General features: G+C 45.0%; 1 protein-coding gene across 4 annotated transcripts in view; it reads right to left on the reverse strand.

Moving 5' to 3' along the window:
* FRMD4A (FERM domain containing 4A) overlaps positions 1 to 8,432 on the reverse strand; it is a 373,568-nt gene that overhangs the window by 256,679 nt on the left and 108,457 nt on the right. Inside the window, exon 1 of one of the 4 annotated variants that reach the window (XM_010859945.1) lies at positions 307 to 651. The exons of the other annotated variants lie outside the window; for them this stretch is intronic. The gene's annotated coding sequence lies outside the window, so the exon portion shown is untranslated. Of the gene's footprint in view, positions 1 to 306; positions 652 to 8,432 lie in introns of those variants that run through there. 4 annotated transcript variants of the gene reach the window in all.

Here is an 8,432-nt window from a genome sequence, read left to right on the forward strand (position 1 = left end):
TCCGCGCCCGCCGCAGGGCCCCGGAGCGCCGCCCGCACCTAGACAATGAACGCGCCCGGCCGGGCCCGGCCCCAGCCCAGCCCGGAGGTCCCCGGTACCGCCGAGCTGGCCGAGCCCCCGGTTCCCTCTCTGCTTCGCAAGCGATCGGGACAAAGTTAGGTCCTGAATCAGCCGCCGAACAGCAGAGGCTGTGCGAAGGAGAGCGGGGATTCCGGACCCGAGGACCCCGACTCTGTCCCCAGCAAATCTCACCGAAACCCACCGCGAGAGGCCCCCTCCCACCTGGGAGACCCAGGAAAAGGCTACCTTGGTTAAACTTGGCTGAAGGGTCGGCTCTTCTCCCTCGATCTAGTCCAGTTTTCTTGCATTAATCTCCCCTCAACTCTTTGGAAATGGAAGTTCCTGTGAGATAACCTAGTCGTGGGCTATTGTCAGAATTCGCAACAATTACTGCGGAGGGGAGACTCCCCTTCAGAGCCCGGGGGAGGAAGACGGCCTGACACGGTCTCTCTTCAAAAAAAGAGAAACAGACTGGGAGACTATCCCGACCGAGAACAATAACTCAATTCACATTGTATGTCTAAATGTTTATTACTTCAGGAGCTCAATTTGCCTTAGACACGTTTTCTTTTCTTTTTTTCTAAAGGAATTGTCAAAACACGGTTGATGAAATAAAGGGAGAAGCAGACAGGAGCACCCGCTTAGTGAAGGTGGAAAAGCCAGCTTGTCTCAGAGGTAAAATCTTTCTCTAGAACTCACTCTTCCCTTGAATTCCCAGGATCCATCCATCCACCTATCCATCCTTCAAGGGAGGGGCTGGTTCCCCTTTCACCCTGGTTTGATGGGGACTCTAGTGTACTGGCACCATTATTTCCAGGGCACTGGCAGGAGTGAAAACTTACAAACTTTATGTTATAATGAAAAGAAATCTCACACATCCTGTCTTCCAACTGATCTTACCAGACACAGCTTGTGTCTTCTCTAAAGATCTCTGGGAAACATATCTGACAGCTTGAGGTCTGTCAATCAACAGAAGGTAAACTGCCTGTGCAGATAGTGTTGGAGGGAAAGTTAACACCTATGATAAGGCCTACCCATCTTATCTCAAGCTGTGGTGATCACCATGCTCCTGGGTGGAGGACTTGATTGTCTGAATCTGAGTAATGGGAAGCTGAAAGGGATGTTTCTGTACTTCTGAAGTCCTTGGGGATTGTTCTTAAGCAAAGCCCAGTTCTCATGCTGCCACTGAAACCCATCTCCTTGTATTCTGAAGCCCTTAGAGGGGATGTTATTCTTTAGAAGCAGGTTGTTTCTGGTGCTGATTTGTTTAGACTGTAACACCTAGCGGGTGGTGATTAAGGAGATGTTCAAAGGTAACATTTCTCTCCCAACTGTTAGTTTGCATTCTTAGAAGAGTCTTGGGGTTCCATCTACATCTACCTCCTGCCTTTCCACTGTGGCCATTGGAACTCTCAGTTTGTCCTGAACTCAAGTTGACCCACAAGCAAAGCCTCTTTCCAGGTTCCCTATCTTACAAAACAGCATCCTTCATCTCCCCTCAGGGAGAGAAGGACCTTTCCTCTCCTTCTTTTCGTTCATTCTTCACTGTCAAGATATCACCAAGCCTGTCCTCATAAAGAGCTCTGGAAAGTTCCTTGAGACCAGCACCTTGTCTCACTTGTTCCAGTGCCTGGTGCTGGGTGGTTAATCTTTGTGGCATGAGTAACCCATGCCCCTGGCCTTGGTCAGTGAGTATCACCTATCACCGTTGTGTCTCTAGCAGTATCCTGACTGGATCCCAGTCTTGTCTCTCAAACACATTCTCCACGCCACCCAGAGTCATTCTGCTGAAACCCACATCTGATCACAGGACTTCTTTGCTTAAACCCATCCAGGTTTCCCTGGCTCTTAGGAATGAAGTCTTCACTTCTTCAGAGGCCTGACAAGTCCTGAGCACCAAGCCTTCCTTATCCATGCATCCTTGTCTGTTGCTACCAGACCGCTCTCCGCTTGAATTCCATAACCTGATTCCAGGTCCCCTATGTTCCTGGTTCTTGCTCGCCCTGTTGTTCCCCCAGCAGCCAGGGACTGTAGAAGCGACTCAGATCATGCCATATCTCTGCTTACAACCATCCGGGCTTCTCACTGCTCCTGAAGCATCCACCCCATCGTCATCCCATGTTATTATTCTCCAAGTCCCTTGCTATGTTTTGCCACCCAGGCCACTTTTCTGCTCGTGAATGGCTCTTTCCTATTCTTGGCTTTTGTGTGTCTTGTTTCTCCTGCCCAGAATGCTCACCTCTGCCCCCTCACTCTTTGTATTGCTGGCTCCTTGCCATCCTTCAGGTTTTAGCTCAAGTGCTGCCTCCTAGATAGCCTTCCCTGATCAGCACTTGGGAATTGACCTCCCCATCTGCTCTTTGTATCATCAGCCTGTTTATTTCCTTCTTAACTAAGGTTGGTACTCACGGCTGCATGTTAAAGGCACAGACTGATGTCAGACTTCCAGACTTGGCTCTTGCCTCTCATATCTGATAGCTGTGCAACCTTGGGAAAATGTCTTAACCTCTCTGCGCCTCCGTTTTCTCAGCTATGAAGTGGGACTCATAATACTACCAACCTCAATGAGTTGTTGTAAGGATTAAATGAATCAGTATATGTGAAAACCTTAGAACAGGACCAGGCAATATTAGTGTGTACATGTGAGGGCCTCTATGGGTTTTATTCTCACTCTGACCCCAGGCCTGGGCTAGTTCCTGATGCAGGCTGTCTTTACCCCCTAAGTGTTTTGTGTTTGGACCCCAAACTGAGAAAGGATAAAAATTTAGAAAAGGAAAAACTACATTTGAAGAACTTAAGTACTGAGAGAAATTGGCCATGGTTAAACTAGATTAATGAGATAAAAATTTTAAGTTAAATTATCTGGAGGTTAATGAAAATATGAAGGGAATCTATCCTCTCTTTCATCAGCGGTGATCCTTGGAGTTAATGGATGATAAGCTTTGCCAGTCTGAATTCTATAATGGTTTGTTTTCCGAAGAGAAGCCAATTCCAACACTGACAATTCAGGCAGTTTCTTGCAAAGACATAAAGAATCAAAGGACCTTGGCAAAGCGTTGGTCCGTCGGCCAGCCCTAACCTGTGGTTGTGATGAAAGAATAGAGAATGTTTCCATTTTAAGCTCGAATGTGATGCTTTTTGAAGCATTAAACTGAAAAAAGAAACATGGAAGGCCAGTTTCTGGACATATGCCTTTGTGTTTTGCTTTCAGTACTGGGGAAGATTCAGAAGGAAGGAGAAATACTTTCCTTTGGTTCTTCCTGAGGGCAAGCAGGATTTTGAGACCTGATAACGTGGGATTCTCATACAGAGCTAGGGAGCTTTGTGTTGAAAGGAGGTGAAGTCTCCAGTAGAGGAGAGGTGCTCGGAAGCTTGCAAATGGGGGATGGAGAAAAGGGTGGAGAAAGGCAATGGCACAGCAGGAAGAAGAAAGGGCTGCCACCAGCAAATGGGAAGACCCTTACTGCATGTCTGCAGAGTGCCTCAAGAGGGCACTGCTCATCTGCCAGGGTAGCATGGGGACACTGGTAAAGGTAGCAAATTCTAGGAGGTGTGTCTTAGGCACAGCACAGGATCTTAGGCATGGAATCTTTGGCTTTAAAAATGGACCTCAACGGGACTTCCCTGGTGGTAAAGTGGTTAAGAATCTGCCTTCCAATGCAGGGGACTCAGGTTCGATCCCTGGTTGGGGAACTAAGATTGCACATACCACTGGGAAACTAAGCCGGCGTGCTGCAGCTACTAGAGCCCACATGCCACAACTAGAGAGCCCACACACCACAAGGAAGATCACACGTGCCGCAACTAAGACCTGACACACCAAATCAATAAGAGTAATATAAAATGGAGGCTTCCCTGGTAGCTCAGCTGGTAAAGAGCCTGCCTGCAATGCAAGAGACCCCCGTTCGATTCCTGGGTTGGGAGGATCCCCTGGAGAAGGGATAGGCTACACACCCCAGTATTCTTGGGCTTCCCTGGTGGCTCAGATGGTAAAGAATCCACCTACAATGTGGGAGACCTGGGTTCGATCCCTGGGTTGGGAAGATCCCCTGGAGGAGGGCGTGGCAACCCACTCTAGTATTCTTGCTGGAGAATCCCATGGACAGAGGAGCCTTGTGGGCTACAGTCCATGGGGTTGCAGAGTCGGAAACGACTGAGCGACTGAACAACAACAATATAAAATGGACCTCGTTCTCAGGTCCTTGGGCATTTTAGTGGCATCTCTGCTGGACCCATGACAAGAGACCCTTTTTATGTCATGAGGTCGAATGTGAGTTGGGGGAGAGGAGAAAATGAGTAAATTCCTGCCACCTTGGTGAGAAAGGACATAGATTTAATTGCGCTTAGAGGAGTAAACTAATATGACTTTTTTTTTTTTTTTTAATGCCCAAAGTTGCAGAGCAAAAATTATACACTCTTCACTAATAGAAAGTACCTGGTTCTTAACTCTGGGATCTGAAGTCATACCTTTCCTAACAAGCTCAGGGCAATACATGGAGCAGTTAGAAGATGCCTCAGCTTGGATCTTAGCCAGAGTAGCACAGATGGTGGAGAACAATGGGCCCCACTCTTTCCTTTGTGTATCTGCCCAGCAGAGGACACACACCAGCGTGGGGTGGATCTGAGTCAGGGCTGCATAATCCTTCTGTAGGAACCTGTAACATGGAACAGCCCTAGAATCGTGCTCTGAAGGTGCAGTGTGACCTTGAACAAGTCTCTTAATTTTTTGGAATCCGTTTCTTCACCTTTAAAACTGGCCTGATGAATGGATAAGAAAGCTGTGGTACATATACACAATGGAGTATTACTCAGCCATTAAAAAGAATACATTTGAATCAGTTCTAATGAGGTGGATGAAACTGGAGCCTATTATACAGAGTGAAGTAAGCCAGAAAGAAAAACACCAATACAGTATACTAACGCATATATATGGAATTTAGAAAGATGGTAACAATAACCCTGTATACGAGACAGCAAAAGAGACACTGATGTATAGAACAGTCTTTTGGACTCTGTGGGAGAGGGAGAGGGTGGGATGATTTGGGAGAATGGCATTGACATATGTATAAAATCATATATGAAACGAGTTGCCAGTCCAGGTTCGATGCACGATACTGGATGCTTGGGGCTGGTGCACTGGGATGACCCAGAGGGATGGTTGGGGAGGGAGGAGGGAGGAGGGTTCAGGATGGGGAACACATGTATACCTGTGACAGATTCATTTTGATATATGGCAAAACCAATACAACATTGTAAGTTAAATAAAATAAAATTTAGACTGTGAAAAAATAAATAAATAAATGGCTAAAATGAAAAAACAACAAAAACAAAACTGGCCTGATAGGGACTTCCCTGGTGGTCCAATGGCTAAGACCCCTCACTCTCAGTGCAGGAAGCCTGGTTTCCATCACTGGTCAGGGAACTAGACTCCACATGCCACAACAAAATCGAAGATCCTGTGTGCCACAACTAAGACCCAGCACAGACTAATAAATATTTTTGAAAAACCGGCCTAATAATCATTTCTCTCTCTAGCCTTATTAAGACCATGGATTCAATAGGTATCAAATATTTTCAAAACCATACAACTGACCACAATTGATAGCTAACATTATTTTGAGTATATACATCCTGTGCCAGGCACCATGCTAAGAACTTTCCAAAACATTCGTTAATTTGATCATCACAAGAGTCCTATGAGGTGGAAATTATTTTTCTCTCTCTTCTACAGATGAGGAACCTGGGGTTTTAAAAGGTGAAATAACAAGCTGAAGGGACTGTGTTCCTCACAATTGAACCCAGAGTCATCCTTTTGTGACTCTGAGCTCTTTTCTTCCAAGCTTAACCATTACATACTAATACACATGACATATACAGGCAATCTCAGTGCAGAGCCATGCACTTACTTTGATATACACTTTTAATTGTGGATTGAGGGACTTCCCTGGCGGTCCATTGGTTAAGAATCTGCCTGCCAATGTAGGGGACATGGATTCAATCACTGGTTGCTGCAGAGCAGCTAACTGGTTGGATCACTTAGTTGCCGCAGAGCAACTAAGCATGTGCTCCACGGCCACTGAAGCCCGCACCCTCTAGAACCCGTGCCCGGCAACAAGAGAAGCCACTGAAATGAGAAGACTGGACCCCGCAACTAGAGAGTAGCTCCTACTCGTCAGAACTAGAAAAAGGCCACACGTGGCAATGAAAAGCCCTATTCACCGCAATGAAGACCCAGCACAGACAGAAATGAATAAACTTAATTTTTAAAAGTTATGCATTGAGTCACACTTGGAAGGCATCTAGGAAGAGGTACTCGTACTGTTATATTAGTTCCTAACCTGTACCAAATAGACATTGTTTTACATTCCATTCATGTTTCTGGAGAACAAAAGTGGCATGTTTTCTTTCTACACTTTCACCAGATTTTGAGGATAAAGCAAGACCCCTTTGGGGGTAGGTTAAAGTCCTTGACTGGCTTTAAGTAAATCTGATTATATTTTTATACCCAATCCTTTTTTCTTCTTATCCCAGGTCAATTAAAGGCCAATTCTGAGCCACTTCAATCAAAAAGAAAGAATTATATCTCCTCTCCTGGCCTGACAGCAAGCACTTAAGTCCACAGTCCCTGGGGTAGATGAAGAAATCATCTAATAGCTGTGTTTTATGTCATTATTTTTTTAAAATAGCAATGCCATTTTAAAATAGCTATGTTTGATAATCTTGTTATGTTCTCATTACATGAAATTGTTGCTTATTATTTTTTCCTGTTTGGGAATCCTGATTTAGATTGCCTCAACTCAGGGCAGCAAAAACCCAGGGCAAGTCTTTGTGAAACACAGACAAGAATCAATCAAAACATCACAAGCTAATTAATGTCATTTGGAGCCCTGGGAGCAGCTGTATCACAGTGAGTAGCATATTATAAAATTGGTGTACATCAGAAGTACACTCAAGGACATAGATTAACTCTCTCACCAAACCCTTTCTGTTTATTTGCTCTGAAATATGTATTAACAATAGTTAAGTCTTGGCACTTAATGCCAGATACTGCTTATGCATTTTACATACAACAACTCATTTAATCTTTTCAACAACCCTGGGGGGTCAGTGCTATTATTAACCCCATTTGGAGGGAAAGGAATAAGGCAGAGAGATGGTTTATAACCCACCTCAGATCCTACAGAGGACAAGTAAGCAACAACCAAATATCAAACTTAAGTGGTCTGAGTTCAGAGTTGAGATTATTGACCCTCACTCAACTCACTGTCCAATGGCCAAGTATTAAATTAGGAGGCATTACTTCCCTTATTCCGAACACAGTGTCTATCAGCAGGAACTTAGTATTTGTTACTTATTTGTGAGCCCATCACCGCATTATGAAAGGGCATTAAGAGAAATATTTGTGAAACTGAACGGAAAAAATTTTCAGCAAGTATTTCTCTTTCAGTTGAGACTTCTAATAGAGAAGGCTTTTGTGCAGGTGACGTCAATCATCAATCTCTCAAGCAAGCAAGACGAATGTATTGGAACCATGAGCCAGTGTTGGGGGAAGGGGCCCAGGATTTAAGAGAACAGAGGCCCCTGTGCCCCAGGGGAGAAAGTAACTCAGTTTCTTGGAGTTGAGATGGGGCTGAAAACTGTCATTAAGTGATGACTTGTGATATGATGACTTTTTTTCTGCCATCAAATATAGATCAGATCTACCCTGAGTTATAATGGCTAAGAATTCGCTATAATTCACGTCATAAATAAAGTGGGCTCAGTGCAGCAGATTTCTAGGGTTCTGATTCAAACGGGAAGTTGGTTAGGCTGTTTGCTGAGATGGGAATTGGATATGCAAGATTAGAACTCAAAAAGATATATGGGTGGAAAAGGAAAAAAATTGGCAATGCCTGTACACAGAGGAAGGAAATCCTGAAGGAAATCAGTCCTGAATATTCATTGGAAGGACTGATGCTGAAGCTGAAGCTCCAATACTTTGGCCACCTGATGCAAAGAACTGACTCATTGGAAAAGACCCTGATGCTGGGAAAGATTAAAAGCAGGAGGAGAAGGGGATGACAGAGGACAAGATGGTTGGATGGCATCACCGACTCGATGGACATGAGGTTGAGCAAGCTCCGGGAGTTGATGATGGACAGGGAAGCCGGGCGTGCTGCAGTCCATGGCGTTGCAAAGAGTCAGACATGACTGAGTGACTGAACTGTACACATAGGGCATTTAAACCTATGGCACTTGATGAGATTGTCCAGAAAAGATACCATAGTGGGAAAGAGGGCTCAGGATCTAGCTCTCAGGTAGTGGTTCTCAGACTTAAGCCAGCATTGGGATCACCTGGAAGACTTGTCAAAGCCGATCCCCTGGGTCTCACC

Source organism: Bison bison, unplaced genomic scaffold (genome assembly GCF_000754665.1).
Source record: "Bison bison bison isolate TAMUID 2011002044 unplaced genomic scaffold, Bison_UMD1.0 scf7180017864461, whole genome shotgun sequence".
NCBI classification, from domain to species: domain Eukaryota; kingdom Metazoa; phylum Chordata; class Mammalia; order Artiodactyla; family Bovidae; genus Bison; species Bison bison.